Source organism: Maylandia zebra, linkage group LG5 (assembly GCF_041146795.1).
Source record: "Maylandia zebra isolate NMK-2024a linkage group LG5, Mzebra_GT3a, whole genome shotgun sequence".
Classification (NCBI taxonomy): Eukaryota; Metazoa; Chordata; class Actinopteri; order Cichliformes; family Cichlidae; genus Maylandia; species Maylandia zebra.
In genome coordinates, this window is record NC_135171.1 from 11,087,929 (window position 1) to 11,114,282 (window position 26,354).

Here is a 26,354-nt window from a genome sequence, read left to right on the forward strand (position 1 = left end):
CGGATGCAAAATAGTAGACTACGCGCAGATGGCAGTAAATATGTGGCTTAATAACTGCCGCCTGCTTTGTGCATTTTTTTCTTTTGTAAAACATTCCCATGAAAGAGTTTGCATGAAGCTCCTATCTTCAACTGCCAATTTGGTTGGAAAATATTGCTGTTTTAAACAGTGACGACTTACTGTTGCAACATGTGCTGCTGCGTAGCGTCCGATTTATTAACGTAGTCCTAATTTGTTAATTCTTTTTCACTTAGATCATTATTTTAATAGTTTTGGACAGAAGCAATCTACCATTCCATCCTTTGGGCAAACATTGTCATTACTGTTGAAGTGTCAGCTGCTTTTACTGAATACTGCTGCTGTTTTAAAGCTTCTGTAGAGGTCTTGGGTTCAGATTTAAAGAAAATGTCCTGATCTTAATTCCAGCAGACTTTATCATTGAAAGAATTTGATGCAGTTTTCTAAAATACCTAATGCTCTGTTTGGTGTCCTCTAAATGTACAATTTTTATTACATTTTCATAGAGATAAAAGCATCCTGGCTGTAGCATATAGTCTTATTTTGACAGATCAGTTTCTGAGTGATTTTTTTTCTAGCCCGGTGGGCAAAGCTAAGCCCAGGCCAAACACTGATGCGCTGCAGTCAGCAGCTGCATGCCATTTTCAGCTCAGCTCATTCAAGTGTAATAAAACAATGCAAGAAGTGCTGGAGGATTGCGGCCCTGGATGCTCTCGCTCTTGAAATAGGACCACCTTTCGGGCAACCGTATAAACAGTAAGGGGAGCTGCTATCCTGTGAGTTTCTGTCGTTCATTTAATTCATCGGGCGTTCCTGTTCCTGCTGTGTCCCCGATCAGAAATATTTGATTATGTAACAGGCCTGGTGGTTTGTAATCGTATCAAGAAAGACCTTCAATAGTTAATCAAAAAATGAATGTTTGCACACTGCACCAGTCTCGAAATCCACAGCGATTCATGGACTGCGAGCTTGTCATGTCTCAGTTGTTACCTTCGTCATGCTCCGTTGTTCAGTTGCATCTCCTGTTATAATGCACAGGGGATTAGCAGGTAACAAGGCAGCAGCACTCCTCTGAGGATGTTGCGCGTGGCTTTGAATGTCTCACACAATACAACATAAATGAGGCGGGGGGTGGGTGTCCCACCAAATGGTGATTTCCCAGCTACACAGGGAGCCTCCTCCTGGATAATGTGGTAATGAAAGGTGACAGGAAGGACTCAGGGTCTGGAACGAAGCCAGGGCAGCTGGTCAGAGCAGGAGTATAGGAAGTAGTGCGCACCCGGGCTAAAGTGCAGCGAGAAGCAAATTAAAGCTCATATCTGCCATCTCCCTCGCCTCCCTGCACTTTCCTGTTTGGACTTGAAGGTGATTGGGAGCCAAGGCGGTGACAGTTGACGGAAGCTGCGCGGAGGAGAGAGTATTTATTTACAGTGAGATGCAGCGATGCTTGTTCAGGATGCGGTTTCACGCAGGATGTGCACCCCCTTCTCCACCACCACCACCACACACACAGACACACACCTCCTCCCATCTTTCTCATCTCCACCCTTACACTACAATCCCCAGGTTTGATCAAGAATGGGAAGTGGGTTATTGGAGAGGAGGGGCTGGCCTGCTGCAAGCCAGGCAGCCTGCATTGTGTAAGAGGCTGGGTCTGGATCCAGCCAGCAGAGAGCTCACTCAGCATGTCTTCCTGCCTAACCCAGGAGGTGGTACCAAAGTCAACATGGGTCACTGAAAAAAAGGAGTGTGTGAAGCACTAAGATTGTATTGTGTGACAGAGATTTTCTTGAGGTGTTACATAATCTAATTAAAAAAAAAGAAAAGGCAGTGAACAAAACGGAGCCTGTGAGAAAAGCTTACATTTAAAAGAGTGTGTGTTTTAAGAAAGTTCAAATGAGTGTGTCAGGTTCCCTTCCAGGAATTCTACCTTGTAAAGCAGGGGTGGGCAGGTAAGGGTGGGGGTGGGGGTGTAAATCCCAATAATTACACTGTACACTGGTTGAAGTGCAATTACCATTGTTGTCACCCTATAATACACTATTCACTATTTTAGTAAACTGCTCATTTTAAAACATGCAAGTGTGTGCAACATCCTTTCATACCACCCAGGAGGAAATATCCTGAAACTATTAGTTGATTAGTCAGATAAAAGTGAACCTGCTGCAGGCACACCTTTTTTGCTTTTTCATTAGATTCCAACTTCGGCTTTCGTCTGGTAGGATATCAGATGGTAAGCATGTGAGTGTGTTGAAAAGGTGAGCCGTTCTGATCTCTGCTCACTAGCTGTCATGTCGGCATTAATCCGTCCAAAGTTTCAAAGGCAGGTTTTATGACCCGCCTTACGGCCTCATCTGTGTGGACAGCAGCATCTAAACTCTGGAGAACCTGCCACATAAAATCCACATCTGTTAAAGCCTAAATTGTAAAACAGCCCCCACATGTCCAGGCAGTGTTGAGTTAATAATATACTTAAAGTACAGCTCCCTGCAGCAACGGCAGCCATTGTCTTACATTCGCTTCTTTGGGCAAGACTTACAGCTTTTTGAATGCCTTTTTGGACCTTCACAGACTATTTGTTTTTTATTTTTTTTAATGTTTTTGACAAGTAAAGTTTAGTAGTCAGTCTTGTAGATTTATCAAAATTGAATTTGTAACAACCAAGTGCTGAAACCAACTGAATCTACTTTTACTTGTAGTGTAGTTAAAGATCAATATGAAAACGACAGACAATTTTTATTAAATCAGAAGTAGGATTAGAAAGCAAAAGCAAGTATTATTCTCAGTCTTGAGGTTTGCCACCACTGTCCAATATATAAAGGATGATTAACACATCTGTGGGTGATGCAATTTAAACAGCAGTTGTCATTACAGATACACAGTTGCTACACACACGTTTGTCGTCACAGTCTCTAAAAGAGGAAGTATTGCTTCTCCTCGCTGGTGAATTCAATCATTGCTTCCATCAGTGCTCTCAGAAGTCAAATGTACTGCGCGTTAACAAGTGCTTTCTGTGCTTCTTTTATCCCTTTTAGTTAGCCGTGTGCTAGTCATTTCTGTCGTGGGACACATCTTCAAATCTGTGAAGGTAGCTATTGACCTGACAGGAGCAGCATGTGGATGTGACTCACATATACAACAACATAAATTTCAGTACTGATTTGAGGTTTCTTCAAAGGCATCTGGCAAATAACCTAAGGGAGAACCACAGTGCGGCAGTCGAGGGGGAAAGATACATTTAGAATAACCATGAAAAGCAGACATTGTTGGTGGGAGGGCAGATGAGTAATGTAAGATAACCAGTTACCACATAGTTCTTTTTTAGGTGTCTCGTGTCAATGACTTCAGAACGTTGAGGATTTATTTAAATTAACAAGGTACAATTGACAGAAAATACATTTTAAATGTTATGTGACTCAGTAGGTAGAGCTATCGTGTATTCTACATGTGTTTGATAAATTGGTTTCACACAGTGAAGTAAGTGTAGGCACAAGTAAAAAGCTAAAAAAGTTTGGTGTCAGAAAGCTTTTTATTGTTATTTTTACTTTTGGCTCTGTGTGATGTCAGGTAGAGGGGATAATTTTGATATTGTCTTCTAACAAAGTACAACTGTGGCTATTACTACAGGTCCACCCACCCGCTATTTATGACAGTTGGGGGGAGGGGTACATGAAGATTATTTTGAAGTGTACAAAAACTGTTTTACTAGAGAATAAGAACAAAAAATATGCAGCTCAAAATGAGCAGAATTGTGAATTAATTAAAATTAGTGAATTAAAATTCACTAATGCATTACAGCACAAGTGATTTGATCTAAAAGTCTTGACATAAATAGGCAATGGCTGAAAGTCTAGGACTTTCTGTCTGTGCTTTTGTAATATCTGTATTTATGGGGGTAAAAAGAATTTGCAATAGCAATATACTGCAAAGTTTATTTCCATTCACAAACCAAACATTCCCTCTTTAAAAAAGTGTATTTTAGCAACATTAGGAAGTTCAAATAGTCATATAGTATTGTTAAATGCTTTTATCGGGTCGGCAGACTCAGCAACAACACTTGTAACTTCTCTAGACGCAGAGGGAGCAGTCTTAAAGTGTTTTTATTCATCTATGGCAGTGTATGTAATAGATGATGACAGCCTGGTCACCTCTTCCTTCAATTGGTTTGGATTTTCTATTTACTGCTATACACAATGCTGTGTATAGTTGGGTCTTAGACTAATTGATGTTTTGGAAGATGAGTCCAATTGGATGAGTCATTAGGCCTATTACCAGAGTTTTATTAAATGCCCCCACCCAAAAGGGGGGAAAAAGTCCGCTCTGGAATATTTCCTTCCTAGAATAACAGGCGCTTGGATTGGTAAAAGGCAGATAATATATGTGTGAGATTGATCAGTGAGTAGCGACCCCATTATCTCCTGAGATGTTAATTACACTGTGCTCAGCTTGCATGTCAAAAGGCAGATAATTGAAGAAGGTAAAAGATGTGCCACACTTTATTTATGCTTTCACTTGCTGGTAGAGGATTTGCTCTCTCTTGTATGTCCTCTTCCCGCCTCATCTTTCTTCTCTCCCTTTTTTGTCTGCAGTGTATTTATTCTTCGGTAATATCACATTGTCATATAGCTGATACATTTTTGGAGTTATTATTCACAGTCCTCACTGTGACAGATGTTCTGTCCTGTCTCTATGTCACAGCTGTCTGCAGGGGCTGTAAAAATCCTAAAATGATTTAAATGAAATTACCTGAATTCAAGACCTTTAAAGGTTCTTGTATTTAGATGTTAGATAAATAGTTTTTTTGGACCTCCTGAAGATCTCTGTGCTGCATTTCCCCCCCCCAATTTTTTATGTGTCACTTATGCATGTGGACACATTGATAATTGCAATCTGTTTCTCAAATCAGCAAAGTGGAGTACAACCTCTTACAGGCCATCAAACTGAGGGAAGCTGCAACTTCTTAAACCTTATTAAATTTCTTAAACGTCATTGCCAGTTCTAGCTGTTTAGTCTTGGATTGTGATTCATGGAAAGTAGCTTTGCATGATTCACAGTTCAGAATATTTTCTTATTCATCATTTTGGAGCCCACCAGTTTTCTTTTAAGCAAACTCTCATCTGATCGGTTACCCTGAGATAACCATATTAATTCTCTCATTGGCTTCGTACAGGTCAGTGAGCAGAAAATAGCTGAAAGTGAGTTTAAACCAGTGGTTTGCAGTTATTGCTCAATTCTTTGACCTGATTTCATGAAAACCTGGTCATGGTTACTAGGAACATTCACCACACCATCAGTGTACATTTGTTAGAAAATAAATAAAGACATTACAAGTCCTGTTTAAAATTAGCTGTGATTTACTGTACTAGGATAATGCTGTGTAAAAATACACATGAACCATATATATATGCTTGGGCTGCAGTGGCTACAGCTGTTAAAGCATGAGCCAGAGTGTTGGAGAATGACAGACGAGTAAAAGAATGATGATGGAAACATTTTTGGGTGAGTTTTAGTACTTTAATCCGGCACTGGAATTACAGCATCTGTCCAGCGCAGTCTTCCCAGGTGTACATTGAGATGAGTCTGTGAGAAGCAACAGAAACTTATTTGCAAAAATACTGTTGCTATTGTCTTTTTGTTCTTTCTTTTCTTTTCTTTTTTTTTAAAACATTGTTTGTGTCTTCAGCGTAGTTCCCCCCACATCTGAGCACACGGTGTCTGTAAACTTCCTATTGACATTGTATAAGCCATAGGGGACATTTTGTATTTAAAAGAAAGAAAAAAAAAAGTCTTGTTTGTTTTTCGCGTGCTTATAGAGATAGCGTTTCCTGTGGTTTCCTGTGGTATCTCTGTGTGCTGCAATTTACAAGTGCACGTGAATGCCGTCTGCACTCCCAAAAGTGAGAAAGTGCACATACATACACACACATATACGCAGCTATACATACACTCTGATGTTCTTTTCTTCTTTCTGTGTTGTCATCTTTGCTTGGGGCGGAGCCTCAAGCAAGTGGTCAGGCTGTGGTCATCTGTCTTTAGGGCTGATGGACAGCAGCATGATTTAGTGCATCACCTGGTGGACACTGTTAAAAATGAGCCCCTTAGATGACATAGTTAGACATGTTTTTTCAGCTGTTGTCTACTTTTATGCACTTTTCCCCCCCTTGCCTTACGTGGGTGAAATTCATTTAATCTTTGAATCAGAGTTTACAGTGACATCATCGGTGCAGAGAATAAGCAGCTGCACTGACGGGAAAAGAAGGAAAATTCACCCCTTTATGAAATTGTGTTCGAAGGCAAAGTTGAAGGTCAAGAGGGAGTTTATAGTAGGACTTTTTTTTTTTTGGAAGTGTTGAAATAAGAGAGCTGCTTAAAAGCCCACCCCTTCCTAACAGGAAACCCAGTGCAGAGATGAAGCCGTGGGGTGTAGCGCAGTTTCACCTTTGCTTTGACATCTTCTGGCTTTTCTTTACTTTGTCTGACCAATATCTGAAATCCATTAGCATCTTCCTACTTGTTTATGTGTAGGCCAGGAGGCTCCAGGAGGCAGACGGTGAACTTCATTGAATTTAAGGTTTTTATGGTATTAAGTTGAAGTGTCTTTTTCTCATTTTGACCACTTTTTGTGTGCCAGAGAAAGACCTCTGATCTCTCAGATGCTAGCAAGCTGTATTTTGCTGTGGCAGTGCAGCCTTATCTGCGCTTGAGGTCTGTACTTTAATGGGCTTTATTGATCTAAACAACATCAGGGGTTGCGGTGATGTTATTAAGGCAGAGATAACTTCTGTGTAATTCCACTCCAACAATATATTAGCCTTTTATTGGTCTAAATAACTTTGCCTTTTAGACAGTAATGCACCAGTAAGTCACAGCAGCTCTTCATGTCGGCAGGATCTTAATAAAGCATTTCCTCTGGACATCCTGCTGCAGAGAGAGTGAAAAACGACAGGTTAAAAGGCATGCTGGGAAGTTTCCATGCCATCACTGTAAATTATCTCTTTTGAATACATAAATAAAACTAGAAGCGAGCTGTGAACAGGAAGGGGTGGAGGTGGGATGGATTGGTGAAAGTTAATACAAATATCTTCCAACACTCTCTGTTTCACACATGGAGGTGCTATAAGGAAAAACATAGGATGTTCCAAAAGAAGCCAAACTGGAATACGTGCAACGTCATGTAGGCAGTAGCCGATCAGTGTTGTGTGCATGTGTCTGGTTTTTCTTTTTTTTTCTTTTTTTTAAGAATGCTTCTATGTAATTTTTGAGGACAAGTGTAATTTAGATTTATCTACATTTGTGTTTTCATTTGAAATTTTGAGAGAAAATATATACATAACATTACAATTGTGGTCATTATTGTAGTAACAGTAAAAAAATACAGTCTAACTCAGTCATTCTGCTTAACAGAATTGATTTAGATGCAATTAATTTATAAAACAAATGCACGGTTTGATTAAAAAAAACAGAGTAGGGTTTTTTTGTGGCTGCTACAGGTTTGGAAAACTGTTTATTTCTTTATGTATTTTTGAATAGTTATTGACGCGTTGCCCATGGTGCATTGTGTGTATGCAAACTTATTTAATGGACAGTTGCAATATTTTTTTCCTTTCAAGGGCAGAATGCTGTATATCTAATATTTATATGAAATAACGAAGCCATTTATCTAGAAGTGTATTTTCCAGGGGTTGGGGGTAGGGCTCCATAATTTGCAGCTATTTAAAGCCTTGGTTTTGGTAATGAATTATTTTGTCATCTCGGCTGTGATGAGATTCATCTTTAATAACTGTAACAATTATTTTATTAAAAAGAGAAGCCATGCATTATGGCTATCTCGCCAAGGTCTCAAGCTGGAAGGAATTCTCATTAAGAGCATTATATTACCCCGGTGTGCTTTCAGCTGGATGTCCCGCTGAAATTACATTAGGTGTCAACAATGTTTGTGTTAGAAGTAAGCAGTCATATTTACAGAGGCTAGCTTTTTTCATTTGCTGCCTGACACTGGGAGATGTATTAAAAAAGATACTAATGCTCCATATCTGATTAAGTCACGTAGAGTGAAACTCCTTTAAAGTGTTGACTTTTAATATAAAGCAAGCACTGTTCTGTCATCAGCAAAGACGTAAATCTTTATTCAGAACTTTTGATTGCTTGAGCTTTTTTATTTATTAATTTTTTTGTGATTTATTTAGCTGGCACACACGACTGTAATCACCCCTCATTCCCTCCATTTATAGCTCCCAAACTATAAGCATCAGGTTGTTTGTGTCATGATTGATTTATCAGTGATTTTCATCTACATCCTGTGTTCCTTCTGATGGTTAGCGTGGTGTGCAACATTGTATTTTGTTAATGGTCCCAGGCCCAGGGTTGCTGCTAATGACATGGTTGTAATTGTTTGTCAGTGTGATAATGTGTGATTTCCTATTTCCATGTGAAGTTGGACATTTGATGAAGGAGGGATCTTGTCAGGAAGACAAAGTGCTGTCATTTGTCACCAGCTAAATGAGCTTCTCACCAGACATCCTCTCAGTTTTCAATGGCAATATCATATTCACGGATCCCCTTTTGGGCCATTGCCATGATTTCCACATTATCCAGTGCATGGTATTAAAGAAATGAATTAAGCTTGTTCTGGCTTCCTTCAACACGAAGCACAGAAATCCAGATGAAGGCAGAGATGTATTAAAATCACCTGATTTTGATGCAAAGGTCAGACATTGTAAAACTGAGATTTGAACTAAATCAACTATGAGAAACATGGTTTCGCTCTCTTAGTTTGTGCTCTTTGCTGACATATAGAAATATGTTAACTGTATTTCCAGAAAGACAGAAGTGAAATTACCGAGTTTGGTAATCTTTTATTCTTAGTGTTTGCAAGCAGTCATCACTTCCTTAAATTTAACATTTTTAAATGGAGAAACGGTTTCATCATCTTCACAGGAAAGACTTTGTCAGTTCATGTCACCGTGTACCTTTTTTCAGGGGCAAAATATAGAGTCAAGTTAAGTTGAATAAATATGATTTTTGATTTGGGAAAATGAAAGTTGGGAGTTTGCTGTTGCTGCCGTGCTAAACATTATTTTTACCGAAATTTGGATCATTTCTTATAGTTGCCAATTGATTAAAAATAGCTGCGAGTGATGCATGAGCTGGGTTTGGGTGGTGAAATGGGGCATGCCAGAAAAAGTTGGGGTCAGTAGTTGTCGTAGAACATGAACATGACAACTTTCATTGTTTGCCTGAACATTGTATATTTGTCCATTTCACATCTCCTGTAACATTAGAAACTTATGGGGCACATGATTGCAGCACTTGAAGGTCTTTGAAGTAGTTGTTCCCTTAACACACTGCCTTTGTTTCTGATTCAGCTTGTTCCATATTGTGGGGTTGGGGGGCAGATTCTTCCTAGTTAACAATCTAATGAGCCAAACAAGACAAACAAAAGAGAGGTGCACCGAATAGGCCTCCTGAGGTCGGGGGAGCTGCCTCATGTCACAAATGCTCTTCTGTCTTCCTTTTCCACTCAATATCGATTCATGTCTTCAGTGGTTATGCGCTGTCCGCTGTACACGGGTGGTGTAATCAGCTAAATGTAGCCTCTGCTTTCTTATTATTACCTGGGTGCTTAACACTGGTGGGGTTTTTTTTCTCTTCAAGGACAAATGGTGTAGGAGAAGGCAGATCCCGTGTGAAGTCCCTGAGCCCTCGCCGAGCGGCAGATCTCTTTTCAGCGCCAGCTGTTCTCTCAGATACACCAGGCCGTGCTGAAATTCTCTTAATATAATTCTAGGGGCTCAGGAGAATAGTGCAAAACAAGCGTGCCAACGAGGAGAACGTTGAATTTTTCATCAGCGGGCTTCAACTAGCTGAGTTAGTGGGCAGCGCTCTCATTCATGAGCAGATGTTCAGTGCAGTTACACTCTGCAGTTAATGTGAACTTACTGGCCTCTCTGCCATTGGCTGCAAGGACGTTGGCAGCAATCTGGCATCTGAGAATTACTCCCAGTAAAAGGCGCAGTCCTGGAAAGCGTTGCCCCGGCCTTTTTTAGCCACTTCCCAGCCCAGGAGCTGGATTGTGGACAGGGGAAGGCACTGACAGCTCATCCGTCTTCAGTCCGACAGTGATGAAACACTCGCCACTGTTTGCCGGGGGAATAGCACTGAAATTCCTGCAGATAATTTTCACATTTTACGTTCACTTCTAGTGACTGGATAGATGTGAACCAACGGCACTCAGCAGGTGAAATATATTTCAGGTGTGTCTGAAAAAGAAGTACTTAAAGATACCTGCCTCAGTTGTTACAGTGAAAGAGTACATACAGATGTATTATTCCAGTACCCCTGAAAGAGGAAACTCAGAGAAGAGGCACCTGTAAGGGGGAGCAGTTTGGCTCTGGTACGTCTGTAGCTGTAACCAGCTGGTGCTGTGGTCAGCCTGGTGGGCTGTATCCTCTCCCAGCCTGGTGCTTCAGACATCTGCATGCCCAGGCTGCCTAGCTTGAATTTGATGTGGTCGTACAGATCTGTAATAGTTTCATCCAACTAGGCAAAAGGCTGTTTGACTGGTGTGTGTGTGTATGCGACATCAAATTTAGTAGGTGGCATGCCAATCATCTCGAGCTTGTGTGAAAGTCATCACAGTAAAGTTGTGCATATGGGACTTAAACAGTGCAAATGACAAGCTCTTGTTTCTCTGCATGTCTCATTTTCACTTTCTAATTGGTCGTTTTCAGGTTGGCTTTACGAGAGCAAAACTAATTAGTGTTTCTAAATTCAGCAGAAAAAAAGGCAGTTGGGTTGATTGTTCTGGTTTCCTCTCCTGTGTCAGGCGCTCAACAAGAAAATAAGACTAATCATTTTCAAATTGCTCGTATTTTTAAACCCCAGAGCTGAATGTCATTCCTGGTCTCTTGGCATTTTGTTTGGCAAGATCAGGGAACCGTGGTTGCCCTCTCGCCTGTGTGCTGTCTTTGTGATTCGTGGGAAGTTTGGACTTGGGGCCAGTGGAAAAAAACAATGTGTTGTGTTTTAGGTGGGGTTGTTTCTGCTTTGATTGGGAATGTCCTGCTGACAGGAGCAGCCTCGCAAGTTTACAGTAGCTGTGACATTGGCGTTACCTTTATTCAAAGTCCTCCAGCTGCATTGAGCCCTCAGGAAGCCCAGCGCAGGCCCACATGGGCGGCTGACGGCCCAGAGAGAGGAGAATGAGCCCTGTTTGAGTTGGCAGACGCTCCCCTCTTGGGGAACTTTTGCTGCCTTTGCAGAAAGGCCAGTGGCGGCAGCTCTGGCGGGGCGGCGGTGATTCTTGGGGCAGGATGGGCTTTTTCCACCTCTCCTCCCATTCAGGAAACACATTTCGCCGTCTCTTCCCTGCGTGTTTGCAAACGGAGGGAAAGAGTTAAGGCGAAGGGGCATGGGGCAGTAGAGCTGAATGACAGAGCACGGCTGTAAGAGGCTGAGTGCTAATGTGTGGCAATTTGAAAAGGGCGAACAAGCTATTTCAGAAAGCACGAGTGTTGTGAGAAGTCAGTGCAGTGGAGCTTTATTTATACCGAACAAAAACATTTACATTTTAGTGTTCTGTAAAACATGCTCTATTTTTATTTTTCCACCGCCACTGCGGGGATTCATTCTTCAGAAGGCAGTAATTAAAACGCGGTTGATCTTAGGTTAGGGAGGAGGAGTGCTTAAATGCAATTAGAGCAATGTTCAAATTAATTTGGACTCAGTTACAGTTGTTGGAATTTGTCATTATTTGTTTAATCAAGGGAGTTCTTGTTTGAGAGACTAAATCTAGATCCACTGATATGTAAACGGTCCACTGAGAAGCCTGTTCAAACCTATTATCTGCTTGACATGAATATTAATTTGAAAGTGACCTTTTTTGTGACCTTTCAGTTTTGAACTCACACTTAACTGAGAGGTGCATGTGGTTGCGTGTTGTGACAGCATGGTTATTATTGAAAAAGCTGATTGTGGAAAAATAGCTATGTTCTTGCTTTTGTCACCTTCACGTTTGAAATAATTTCCACTGTTTCTCTTCTTTTTTCCATTCTGCCACCCCCACCCCTTAACTTTCCTTTACTACCTCCTCTCTTCTTCTCTCCTCCCCTTCTGCTGACTGCTTGCCGATCCAGCCAGGACCCTCCAGTGGTGACATCCTGTGGAGCCATAGATTAAAGTAAGTACCTCACAGAAACATCAGTAGACACCAGCATTTGGTTAAGAAACACGACTCGTGCACCAGCTTTTGGTGCATTCTTCCTAATGTCTTCTCAAAGAAGGGCATTATATGGTAATAGTTGTGAGTTTGAATGCCACAGGATGATAAGAAAGGTTTTGCATAGTAACCGATTTCCTCTTTTCCTGATGCCGTTGCATGTTGACATGAGTTTGAATGCTTAAATGCGTGCAAGGGGCCAGGTCAGTGAGTCGTGCTGGTGTTCAGAGTTAACTGTGAACCTGAAAAGTAAAGAAAATTGCAGATAGTGTGCTGGCTCATGTCTGCATCCCCAGACTATCCTAGAAGTCATTACTCCTTGTGTGGTGTATAAACACGTCAAAAACAAACAATGACCCTGGGCAGACTCCACACTGCAAAACAATTTCAAAGCCTGCAGTGTAGTGTAAACACAAAACATGGCTAACCTTCACGCAGGGAAGACTTCACCTTAAACCCGGTGTTTGTTTTATAGTCCCTGTCGACCTTGGTCAGATATAGTTTACATCTCTTTGGTTCTTTCAGGTCGATGTAGCTTGGGTTCTGTGCTGACATTTACGGTTGAAGCTTTTCAGTAAACAACATGTGGCTCGGAAACAGACTATTAATGGAGATCTTATTAGTCAGGTGTTCACATTAAAAAAAGATAGAGATGAACTTTGCTCACAGTGGTGATTGTGACATGACTGATATTCAGTGTTGTTGTAAACCAAGTGTAAACACTGCCTCGCGGGGTGTAGATTTCCCATACAGACACTCTATGTATCGAGCAATGAATATTCATTTTCTCCTCTCGTAGACTCTTCTGCCTCTGTGAGCTCTTTCACACTGAGCCGGGGGTGACTGTAAGGCGAGGTGAACCCATATTTTTAATAAAGCCCAGCTGCTGAATGATCAAATAGAGTCTCTAATTAAAGCCTGAGTGTACACCCATGTAAAATTCTCTCTGGAATGCTAACAACCTGTGATATTTCCAGAGGAATTTGCTGTGAAGGTCTCAGAGAAGGAAAGGGATTCAAGTGTTTGGGGTTCAGAGGGAGGAGGGGCAGTGTTCGTGTGGCAAGGCAACATGTTGTTCACATCCGTGTCAGATTGAGGCTAATGAAGGCCAGGCTGATCCTTGGATGCAAGCCTTAAGTAAATGATCCCTCTTTGAATATATTAGCGCTCCGTAGCAGCGTTGTGCCTCCCTGCCGTGCCAGCGCTGCTACGTGTTGTCTCGTGGTCTGACGAGGCCAGTCGAAATGGCAGTCACGGTGTTCGATCACGCCGTGTGCCGTTGAGTGTGATTTCAGTTTGTTTTACAGCAGTGATGTTACATTGACTTGGTGGTGAGGAAGTACTCTGGCTGATCATTTCCAGGTTAGTGTGTCTGCAAAACAGTTTGATAGTAAATGGAAAGTATGAGTGTTGTGTCATTTGGCAATGTAAATGAGCCATCTCAAATTTTTCCCCACCCTCTTAAGAGGGATTGCATTTACATAGCAGGCAAGGGTTTGATACTCAAGCAGATGGTTCGTGTAGACAAAAGCTGAATTTACTGTTATTTTTAGTGTAGTTTTGAATTTAGTCATTTCTGTTCATTTTTGTCTTTTTCGATTAATTTATTCAACAATAATCGGAAAAAAAACACAGTTTTAAATTCAGTGAACAAATATTGCTATCAGAACTGTTTCCACTGCAATTTATGGTCACAGCAGCACTTAACATGGAAATGAATCCTAAGCTAATAATTATAAAGCACTTTGGATTATTAATTGGAAAGACAAGGACATAGAAATGAAACAATTGTGAATGCACCCCTTCTAAGCTGCTGTAGCATCTCATTAATAAATACCTTTCTGGTTCTTTAGTGCTGTGCCCGCCTTGCTGATTGAAACAATGTCATTTGATTTTCGCTGATAAAGCATCTGTGCTTCATAGATGGATGGATTGGATGGATCCAATTAGCCATAGTCATCGCTCATGTATTTAAGCTGACAGTGGAAGTCTTGCGTAGAATATCCTTGATTTTGGTAGTTTTGTGAGGCGCTCATGCAGAGTACTTTGAAAGCCCATAAAGAGCGGACTGTGAAGAATGCTCCCTTGATGCAGCTTTGATTTACAGCAAATTTTTTCAATTAGACGTGGGAGGGAAGTAATTGATTTTCAGTAGGTAGTGTACAATGATTGGAAATTCTTAAAGGATGAGAAAGTGACCAAGATCCATAACTTTTTTCCTTTCACTATGTATTATATACAATCAGCGCCGCAATTACTTGGGGCTTTTACTTAACATTTCATACAGGTTTTATTAGTAGGTAATGCATCTTTTTATACAGAGCACTCACATTCTACAACCTACACATTTACAGCAGGTTATGAGGATTGATGGCTTGTAGTAGCAGCTGCACAGGTGCACCTAGTGTCTCATAAGGCATTCTGACCTTCTGCACAGCACATACCATGCTGGCCTGTTTGTAAACGCCAGCCCTGTTTGTAAACACGAACAGAGAGATGAGAAGCAGATTTGCCCCGGTCGCGCTCACAAGACAGGCACAACACAACGTGACAAGCAACAGATGTGTCACACAGGCTGAAATCAAAACAGCCGTCCAGCATGGAGTTGTGCACACCATCAGACATGGATGCTGTGATGAGGCGGGGAGGCAGCGAGCACTGCTGGCAGATGAGACAAGGCAGCGCCTCTGCTGCTCCCAGCTTCCTGTCTAGAAGAGGACAGGCCTGTTTGTAGGCTGCTTTGACACTCCTAGTCACTTTGTCATCTGGGGTGCTCACTGCAGCTCTGATCACATGTACACATTGCATTCAAAGAGCGTCATATCAGCCGTGTGACAGGTAGGCTCCCAATGAGACAACAGCCAAAGGGGATGTCCTTTTCAATACACTGTGCGAGCACAAATGCACAGTGCGCCAAGGCAAAATAACATCATATGACATCATTCGGAATGCTCTTATGCTGTCTTCTCTGTTTGGAAAGATGGTGCGGGTTTGGTTCTGCCCTGCCTAATAACAGAAAGGTCTTTATGGAGATGCATGTCCACTCCGTGCAAACCGACAGTTTGACAGCAGCAGTAAAAGTGCAGCTTCACACAGGCAGCACACTAATAATATTCTATCATATAATCTGCCTTTTGCCACTGCCCCATAAGCAAACAACACGGCTTCACTTTGAGCCATGGGAAGAGAAACAGGAATCCGTCATCAGAACAAGTGCATGAATGAAGGTGCGGCAACAGCTGCTTGACTGAGCACATACAACAGACTGTCACCCCACATCTGTTTACCACTTTGACAACCACATGAGTGTTTATATCCATGAGTGTAATTGAGCTATTTTCCCGAGGGCAGCTGTAACCCACACTAAGTTATAGCCCAACTTTCCATTAAAGCGTGGGGGGAAGTTTTACTGATAGCAATCACGCTCAGCAACACTGCTATGTAAATACAGCTTATCAGCTTTGCCAATTTGGTTAAGTGGCATGTACGTGGGTGATTCAAACATCTAGCTCTGTGGCTGTGACACTGGCCACATACTGGAGACATTTAATAAACATTGGTAACTTGCATTATTAACAAGTATATATGCAGCAAGAACATAATAATGAAAATGATGGCATGTCAAACCAATATTGTGCGGAAAAGATGCAAATAAACTGAAAAAATATTCAGGCTGCCATGTGGTCAAACTTAACTGTCTGCATGCAGCATGTACAGTATATGGAAATTGAAATGGGAATATCTAGATCTAAAACGTGCCATTTAAATATTCAAATGTTAACACCAAACAATATAATGCATTATGGCTTTTAGTATTTGCATACAACTCTGTTTGCTGCTGTAAGCTGGGGGTAATACAAGGAAGAGAGAGGGAGAAAGATAGTGAGGGAGAAACACTGAGCGGATATGGAGCACACAAACAAAGCCTTTGTGTGCCAGTAATAGGAAAATGACATTTGATTACTGTGTGAATTTTTATGGTAGCTTAATTTAACAGTTAATGGTTATTTTGTATATCTTTAAGTCTTTACTGTTTTAGGGAAACTACAACTTCCATCACACACTGAACCTGTGCTAATTTGTAGATGGCTCTGTCTTGATGCATGCTCAGTCATCCAGGTAAGTAAATCCCAAAAGGTTGATTCTGTTCATCTGGACGTAACGTTTTCAGTGGGAGAAACGTTTCGTCACTCACAACAATGGGCTGTGACCTCACAGTTCCCCATTGTTCAGTCTGTGGTGCTAGTTTCAGGCACTGTTTGTAAGGTTGGGGAAACCTGCAGTCAGCTGAGACTGAAGAAGTCACTTGGACGAGTGACGAAACGTTTCTCCCACCGAAAACGTTACGTCCAGATGAACAGAATCAACCTTTTGGGATGTAGACGGATATTTTTTAAAACAATGTAAATCAGACGTTAGCTGAAACTACCATTTATTCTTGTTTGATGGAGGTCATGTTGATACATGTTTTTTCTATACTTTCCATTTTTGTAAAATGTATTCCCAGTTGCAGCGTCTCATTTTCAAGTGAAGTTCATTCAAGATGTTCAGAATTTGGCCATTATTGAAAAGCTATTGCACCTGGTAAGGTTGGGGAAAATGTTAAAATTATCTGTACTGTCTTGGTTTGCAAGTTAATCATTTCCCAAATTGAATTCACATATGGGCAGGCCAGTAAGCGAGGTCAACCACTCACTGACAGCCAATATACAGTATTTGTCCAGTCGACTTGCCCAAACACAGGAGAAGTGCTTCTGTAAAAGTAGAAACCTTTAGCTCTTGAGAACTGTGTCAGATTTATTTATTTCCTTGTTCTTAATCATTCATTTACGGTTACAAATAAACTGCTGTATTTGTTACTGAAGAAAATGCTTGTTTAAGGAAATGAATGTATTTATTTATTGTAGCACCTGTGACTTGCTAGGTGGCAGGATCAGATATCACATAGCTACAGACAAATGAAGCAGTCGTTTGACCACAGGAACAGTGGCTTAGTTTCACAAAAATACATTTCAAATATAAAAAACATCATCCACAGATAAAAAAAAACAAGGTCAGTGTACAGTGTTGATGAGAAGGTCGTACAAAGTCTGAAATTTAACTTGCTTATAGCTGTAGATACCCTGATAATGAGGTTGTTGACTGTTAACTGATGCTTTACCATGAGGACACTTCTTCACTCTGCACCACTGTCTGCTCAGCTGTGATGCGCCTCTGCTGCATGTGCCGTTGACAGTACTGCAAAGATGTGAACGGCAGAGTCAGTGCTGCCCTGCAGGACAGACTATAGGACCACAACATTTATAAATACCCCCCCCCCCCCCCCATCTTTTTCTGCTTTTTGTTCTTGTAATAAAATTTTGTTATTAAGTTTCAAATCTGTGCATATCAAACAACAGATTTGCAAATATGCAGCACACTGGTTTGGAAGAAAAGGGCCGTGAGGAATAGATTTCACTTGAGATAATTTTAGATATGTTATTAACATATTTCTCTTATATTAGAAATATACAGCACACAGATACAGAGGGATGGTGAAAAGAAGACAGCAGGACAGGAGTCGACCGTGGTCACTGTCTGACAGGGTTAAACTTAGTGAAGGATTGCCAGTCCAAACTGTGACATCTGTAGCCACCATCAACACGTACTGTAATTAAGTGGAATCTGTGAGCTTTAATTCTATTTGCTGTCCAATAACAGCTCCCTGTAATGAATAATTTAAGGAATAAGGGAGGCTGTTACTTGACGCCTTTTCACTTTGCGTTTAAATTTAGCTGGTGTCATTGTCCGGCAGTGTGATTAATAGTTTATCAGTCTCGACTATACATCTCCATGAAATATCTCTTTCCATCTGTCATTGAACTGCACATGGAAATTGGTTAGATTTTTAATCAGGCACAGCTTAGGCCAGCTGAAAAAGGAAAATTACCAAAGGAACCTGCTCTCACAATGCACTCACATGCAGGTAAGACACTGGATGTCGTTTGTGGAATAAGTCTTTCTGCCTCTGTGCCTCTGCTCACAGTTCATCTCTTTTTTTTTTTGTCTTTTTCGTATGATAATTACATTGAGACCTCATACAGGCTAGAGTGTGCAGCCTAAATGTGGTTTTAAATAAGCCTGAGGTGTGTAACAGTGAAAGTGAGTTGTGAAAGAGGCGCCTGCCACAAGGGGGTTGACCAGTGAGCCAGAGATTGGCTTCCCTGTCAAATAAAGATTAGGTCTTTATTTCACAGTCTAATCCCTGCAAATCTCTTATTGAAGAACTTGGATGGTGCAGCGCTTCTAATGGCACAGAGACTTCACTGTCTGCGTTTCTTCTTTATCTCTGAATGTACACAAGTGGATACAGCAACCTCTGGTCCCGGGTTAGTCAGTCTATTTAATCTGGATTACAACTCATATTAAGTTGACCAAGGTTACCTTAGTTCCTGCTAACAAGCTGCATTGCATTAAAGCTGCTCGTGGCTTTTTACATTCTGCTGCTACGCTGTAGCCAAGTTGGGGCTGTATTGCGACTTTTCTAGTTATTGAATATCTTCATTTTTCCCCTCTCAACTATGCAGAACATTCTTTTTATTGAATTATTAATGTGAATTTTGAATTATTGAAGGAAGATAATTTCTGATCAGATTAATATTAACTCCCTGTGAAATATTAATGACTAATGTTAAAAACGATGAACTTACAGAACCATTAATATAATCATAAACAGACATAGTAGTGGTGACACAGAGCCAAATGTGCCAGGGCCGCTCCAGCCTCTTTTAATGCAGCTTCCCTTGAGGTTGGGGAATGTGAAATATTGCAGGAGTCTACTTTGTACTCAGAAGCTTGGCTAATGTCATTGGCCAGCCCTGCCCCCGGGGCTGGCGGCGGTGTCACGGGGGGAAGTTCACCAGCATTTGTCTCCAGGTTACCTTTGTGACCTTGTCCACAGATGACCTGAACTATGGCCAGGGGAAAAGTCACAAAGATGTTTTGTTGTTAACATTAAGCTGGTCCCCTTATCACCTCCACTGATTGGCAGCGCTCCACTGACAGCTCGAGTTATTCTGCTCCACCCCCAACTTTTGCTCCGAAGCCTGGTGGCTAAATACGACCGACCATTCTTTATCTGTTTTTCACAAAGAGTGGCACAAAGTGAGTTTCATCATGCAAGCCTTGAGCAGGTTAAATCTAGTCTTTTGTCAGTTTTGATTAAAACTCTCTTTAGATTAATGATATTCAGCAAAGATTTGATCTATCATTTGCCATTCTTTGGGTTTGTTATTACGATCGTCCCATTGTATTTATAAAATATGGAAATCAGACAAAAATAAACCATTATTCTAACATAATGGTAAGCACCTCGAAAATATGGTTACATTAATTATGTTTTAAATGCTAATGCTAGTGAAGAACATAATAACGAAGACATGAAAGACTCCCTATTCAAAATCTGATAGCCAGGGAGAAGCAAATTATTTCAAATATTTGATATTTAAATTATTTTCAAATGAACTGAGACATGAGTAGAGTAGAGGCGAGTAGTTTCCCCTGGTGATCCTTCAGGGTCCTTTGTTTCCGTGGTGTGTCTCCAGCTCATTAATGTTCTAAGCATGTGAGGGAACCAGACCATACCCCATAACCCATAGCCGGATGACACCTCAGGCCCAACACACATGCAGTGCATGCGCATACATTCACACGCATGCACACACGTACACAAAAATCCCTCAGCTGTTTAAAGTCCACTGGCTCTTTCAGGAAGTGATGGCCGCCGTGCTGTCCTGATTAAAATGACAATAGTCTAATTAACTCGACCCCAGTGTCAGTGCACTAAACGGCTGATGGCCCGCCAGTTCCTGTTTGAAAACCCTTTGTCTCCTCATCATCCAAAAATATGACTTTTTTTTTCTTTTTTTACAGCAAAATGCCTCAACCCCATTTGACGGGATTTGCTAATGGCAATTATTTCTCATGAGCTAATTAAATCTAGGCAAAGTTTTCCATTCTTTTTTTCTTCCTGCTGCAGAAATCCGTCTATACAATCCTCCTGGGATTTTTCATTCACGGTATAATATCACAAGCAGCTTCAAGCAATGCTAGTCATTTAGATTATATACAATTGTAAAGAGGTGTTTTGGTGTTCAGACTGATTATATTTGCTTTTTTTTCTACCACTTTTAATCGAATCGTTTATTGATCCAACATCGTGATCCTTTCAGAGCCAACCCAAAGCCCCTGCTGGTCAACAGGTCAAACCGCCTGATAAAAAGGAGCCAAAGATGACGCATTCAAGCAAATCGGCCAAAATCTTTTAACCTCCTTAACTAACAGTTTTTGAAAATGAGACTTTAATCCAGCCCCCATTAATCTTTTGCATTGTTTGATGGACTCGTCTAAAGTGCGGAGGAAAGGAAAAAAGAACAACAACATTAAAAAAAACTTTAATGACTGAAGAAGAAACTGCTTTTTGTTCTATTATCCTTCTGTTGGTGATTAAGGTCTGCAGGGAGATAATTACGCTTTAGTCTGGAGTTAATGAAATGAAAACTTCTCTTTTCTTGTGGAAAGGAAGGGCAGATCTTTTGTACTGCTATCTGCAGACATCTCCCACCCTTGACAGGACACACAGAGAATTGGTTTTGTTTTAAGGTTGCAAGCCCCCTCCGCTGCCTGTCAGTCCATGGATGATATGAGGGATCTGTGAATGAAGCCAGAGTCAATGAGGTCTGCCTCCGCTGCACTAGTGAAGCTTTCTGTTCTTCCTGTGAACATAAAATATGCTGTAAAACATCAAATGACAACATCACAGGAGGTCATCAGAGTGAAAGAAAAATAAATAAATAAAATGCATGTTCATTCTGTGTATTACATGCTTTATTGTTGTTACAGCAACAAGCATGTGTTCACCAACAAATGACCCCGCTTTGTTGAGCACCAAAGGAATGCACAGATTTGAATTTATCACATGGCAACACGGGGGCCATATGTGTCATCTGACTTCAGATGCCCCTTTTGAACACGTGGTGCTGTTGACTAAACTATTGTACGGTACAAATGGTGGCCAGAGAGCACATATTATGCTGTCCTTGTAGAAGTTCACATCTGGTGTGAGGAGCTGTGTGTCACTTTATGTGTGTGTGTGTGTGTGTGTGTGTGTGTGTGTGTGTGTAGGGCAGCAGCACCTCCCCACCCCTCCTGTCCCTCTTGCCCCTCCAACAGCACTCTCACATTTCATCATCTGTTCTCCAGCGCTACGGTGCTCCGGCACAAGTTGGCCGCTCTGGATCCATCTGTTGTTATTATTTTCTACTGATAATTGGCTTGAACAATGGAATGCCTGTGTCCCCCTTGCCTTTGAAACCCAACACCCTGTTTATTTTCCCGAGGTCTCATTTTTGCTCTTTTTCCCTCTATCCTACCCTCTCTCACCCCTCAATTTCTCTCTCTCGCTCCTCTCCTGTCAACTTGTGTCACCTCACCCCTAGCCCCTCCTTTTCCCCTGATCCATTTGAGAGGGTTTCACATGAAAATTGCATCTTTGACTGGCCACATCAGTATGTGTCACTCAGCATCTGATGCTTCTCTCTAGACTTTCTGGAGGGGCTCAGCTTCCATTCTTTTTGTTTTGTTTTTACTAAGATAGGATTTTCTTTTCTCTCGCTTTTTTCAGGAGCTTCCCACTTACAGCACAAACTTCTGCATTCCTGGCCCAAGAAACAGATGAAGCAAATAAGAAGGTGTGGGGGAGGGATCAGGGGTGTAGAGAGGAGAGTGGGAACAGCAGTGTCTTTAGGAAGAAAGGCATTGGACGATGGATGTTCGTAAAAATCACTTTTTCCTCCCTGCTAAAATTCAGGTTTTCCACCAGGGGGTGGGAAGAAGAGAAGCATATGTAAGGAAGAACAAGAAGATCACAAGGTGTACTTTCATTTTAATCGAGGACATCATTTAATGAAAGCCCACACCAAAAAATGACCTACTTACATTAATTAAATTTGATATTTAAAAATTTAATTAGTATTTTAGGTTGTAATTAAGTAGTTTCATGTTGAAGACTTCATGCTCTGGTGACATTTTTAGACTGGTACATTTTATTTAGTCAGAATTTTATCCTCAGCCTTGCAGAGTGCCTATTGATGAAGTAATTAGCTGTGTGGATGTAAAAGTAAAATGCTCATGTATGGTGTTTGACAAAGTGTAGAGAAAGTCAAGTGCCTTCTGTGTAACTGTTGGGAAATCCTCTGTTCGTGTCATCAGAGGCATGAGGAAGTTTTTTTTTTTTCTTTTTTGTTTTTCCTGTTCTGTTTTTTTGACCTCGCTGATGTTCATTTGTTCTGTATGCTCTTGTCTAATTAAAAGAGGCTAGGACAGGTAGGGCTCCCAGCAGGCGTCTGCTCCGTGCTAGTTCTTCATTTGCTGAGTGTTTGTGTTTATGCAAACGGGCCTCTTCCTGCATGTTTAATTTAGAGCACGGCGCCGACTTTTGTTGTGTTTTGACCACATACCTTTAGTACCTCTCAGCTCTTCCGTCTGGCCAGGCTAGTTCTCTCTCTCTCTCTCTTTCACTCTCTCTTATACACACATGCAAACTCACTTGACTACCTCATTACTACTTAGACTACTTTCACCGCCAGCTTTCTCCTCTTCTTCAGAAGTGGATTTCAAACACTCAGTGCTTGGAGGAAATATGAATGAATATACAGTTTTGTAAACATGATGAAAGTCTGTTTAACTGTTGGAAGGTAAGTCTGTGAAGATTATATTATCTTTACACTGTTTTCTCCTCCTCGTCATTCCTTTTATGGCACAGTGCTCCATGACTGCGAGTCTGTACGAGCGTCTTTGTAGGTGTGTTCTGTAAGTGATTGACAGATTTTATGTATAGGGTGTAGATGGCAATGCCTTTCTCTATTGGTCATAATACAATGCTACTCAACATGTATAATAATTGCCGTACAGTGTAAGATTGCAAAAGGGTGAATTCAGTGAAGTATTCGAGTGTTTAGAGAGTTTTCTAAAGAGATGAAACAAGCAATGAATCATTTTGTTAATTTGTTCATTTCTGCTCATGCTCTGGCAAACAGAATTAAATCTAAATTCTTTAAGATAGACGTGCAAAACAAACAAACAAACAAACAAACAAACAAAAAAAGACTCAAGGAAACCTCAAGGAACGTTAGCTGCAGCAGTACTGAGGGGTGTGTGTTGTGCTGTCCCAGTTAAAAACAGCCACAAATGATTGGAAAATATATGACCTATTAGTTAAAGTTGACATTGTCCGGCTTTACATGTGCAAAATATTCCTTTTGTTCAGTGCAGCAGGGTTGGAGGTGAGAGTGACTACTAACCCCACGATGCGTAAGGGTATTAGTTCCTCCCCTCACTCATCGCATCTTGTTCTCCCTTTGTCTTTGTCTGGGGAAATGGAATCTGCAGCTTATTGATATTAATAGCGCACAGGATCTGTGGTTGGAGAGGAGCTGGGACCTGGGCGAGAGTGGTAACTTGATATGGCTGGGTAGAATTGACAGTCCTCCTGCTTGACAGGGTGGAAAGGGGTTTGTTGTAAAAATGGGATTGCATAATGTTCTGGCCGTGTGTGCTGTGCTGTACATTGCTGTACATACAGGAGTGGGGTTAAACATTTCGACCGGCCTGATCTGATTTTGCATGTTAAGTGTGAAACCTTTCTTGACCGTGGATGCTGAACTGCACTGGCTGTGACTTCTCTGCTGACAGAATAATAAACAAAGTGCGATTCTCTGATGGATCAGTAAACAGCGGCATGCATTCAGTGGTCGATGAGACATTTTATATTCAGTGGGCACATTTGAATAGTGTAAAGAAATGTTTGTCCTTGCTTGTTTTGGGTCCACTTCGTTAATATTAAGACAGCAAAGCACTCCATGGAGAAAAGCTGCGCTCTGTGTACTTTGTTCTTAGCTCAGCAAAACGTGAGGGCAGGTCCAAAGAATCTGGGGGATCAGACAGGCCTGACATTCACCAGACTGCACTGTTGCCTTTTAAGCTTAGAAAAAGAGAATCTGAAAATAAGCACCCAGAATAAGGGCTGGCTGGATTGAAGTTGGGTTTAATTGGTGGGTTTTGAGTCTGTTTTTGCGTGTCAGAAAGTGCTGTTGTTTACAGTCTGTGTGGGTGTTACAATATAACGCCCTGATCCTGCCAATCACATTAAAAAGAAAAAAACACAACAATGCATTTTTCTCCACTTTTTTAAAATGCTGACTTTTTAGACTTTATGAGACTTAGCCATGGTTTTCATTTAATCAGTCCTTCTTAATAAAAGCCCAGAAGAAAAGAGGGGGAAAATAGTGTGCAGTCAGCCCTTTTGGCAGATCAGATCATACAGTAAGCAGCTGCGTTTGTTGAGAAGTGAGTCATGCTTTAGATTTTCCTGTGTTTCATTGCACAGACAGTGACTAGGAAAATCTCCTGCACACACCCTAAAAACAAATACCAGTGACCCTGCATATCAGTGACTCTACACAACTACAACTCTTCTACACACTATTTTATTTACACAATGCTTTTAGCTACGTTAAACCAGTATCTCAACTTTTTTTGTTTAGATTCAAACAGACTATTATAGCCTGGCATGATAAATAGATGCTGTAGAATTATTCAGATGCTGATGCTAAGTGGACCAAACATGCAGGATGGGCTGTAAAGAACCACGAGACAACTCTGGCAGCCTCCTATTGACAACCATTGAGTTGAGCATTAATTAATATGGTAATGATATGTGAAGGTTCATTAACAAGCCGCCACAGAAGTAGCCACAGATATAGTATTAAGCGTGCTTAGAGTAATTAATGGAATAACTTTACTTAGTGGTAAATATTCATGGGCCCTCATCTTTTTGTCTGCACGGTGTGAAGAGAGAGGAGAGCCTGTCCATTAGAGGAGCTGAAGAGCTGTCCACAGTGAATGCAGGCCTTTTGTTGGGATTGGGTGCGTTTCAGTGGAGGGGTATTAATTCATATTTTGAACATGCAATCTTACAACAAAGCCAAAGGCACTGATAACATACCTGTGACTAGAGAGCATATTGTGAAGCCGTGACCCCTTCAAAAAATAGGAAAGTCCACTTCACAGGTTTGTGGACAGAATAAAATGAGTCTTTGTTCACACTCACATGTAACCACAGCCGTTCATTACCATAGCAAAAAACCCTTCTGATTGTTCCATTTCCTCTGAAAATAAGGTGTTTGCATGTTTTTCCCACCATGACTACAATGAAGCCCTGTGGTATTTGCATACAAAATAGAAACATTTTTATGGATCACCTGAAAGCTATCGGGCTAATAAAAAGGTCTCGTAGCGGCACAAATAAAAATTTCATGCATAATTAACTTAAAAATGTAATGTTCATTTTTGTATCATTTCATTATGTATATCTTACATTGTAGTCTTTGTACATACTAGTAGCCAGTTTTTAAAATTTCTCAGGCTACTTCAAGTGGCATCCAGTAACAGAAGTAACACTATCAGTATTCCACTACCTCTTCAATGAAAACATAGTGGAATACATATTTCAATTAAGTGTATATAATTAATGAAAGTCAAAGCTTCCTGCTCATTATCTTTTACTTTTAAGCAATCGCTGCTGAGATATGTGAGTCATTTTTGACAGAAATCAGCAAGACATCAAGTCTTGTTTTGCTTTATACCTCTTTCCAGGAGTTGTCATCAATCCAGCAACCCACCCAGGTAAAGAAAACACAATCCGAGTGACTGTACTGGAAAGATAATATGGAGAAAATACACAGAGCAACTAATTATGACAGAACATGCGTTTTTTTAGTAGCTTTGCTACTACAAGCCTGGAACATGCCCCCTTGGGAAAGTCCAAGATTAATGGCTAACTGCAGGCTATAACTGACAAACAGGTATTTTTCTATTGAGTTTGTATCCAGCAGATTATTGGAATTCTGTGCTCACCAAGATGTTGTTTGTTGCACGAGTTTAGCTGAAAGGTTTAGGTGGAACAAAGTGCTGTTTTGTTTGTATCACTGGTGTAACTCTGTGCAGTTAGTATCAGTTTTACGTGTCACTGCACTGTGAGATTTCCATGTCAAAAGTACTTTGTTGTCCTATGTGCCGTTGT

The 26,354-nt window shown here is 41.0% G+C and overlaps 1 protein-coding gene across 10 annotated transcripts in view; it reads left to right on the forward strand.

Moving 5' to 3' along the window:
* foxp1b (forkhead box P1b) overlaps positions 1–26,354 on the forward strand; it is a 149,773-nt gene that overhangs the window by 21,561 nt on the left and 101,858 nt on the right. For 9 of the 10 annotated variants that reach the window (XR_013098588.1, XM_076883731.1, XM_076883734.1 and 6 more), the window contains one exon: positions 12,153–12,196. The gene's annotated coding sequence lies outside the window, so the exon portion shown is untranslated. Of the gene's footprint in view, positions 1–12,152; positions 12,197–22,855; positions 22,969–26,354 lie in introns of those variants that run through there. The other variant, XM_076883735.1, reaches the window with a different exon arrangement.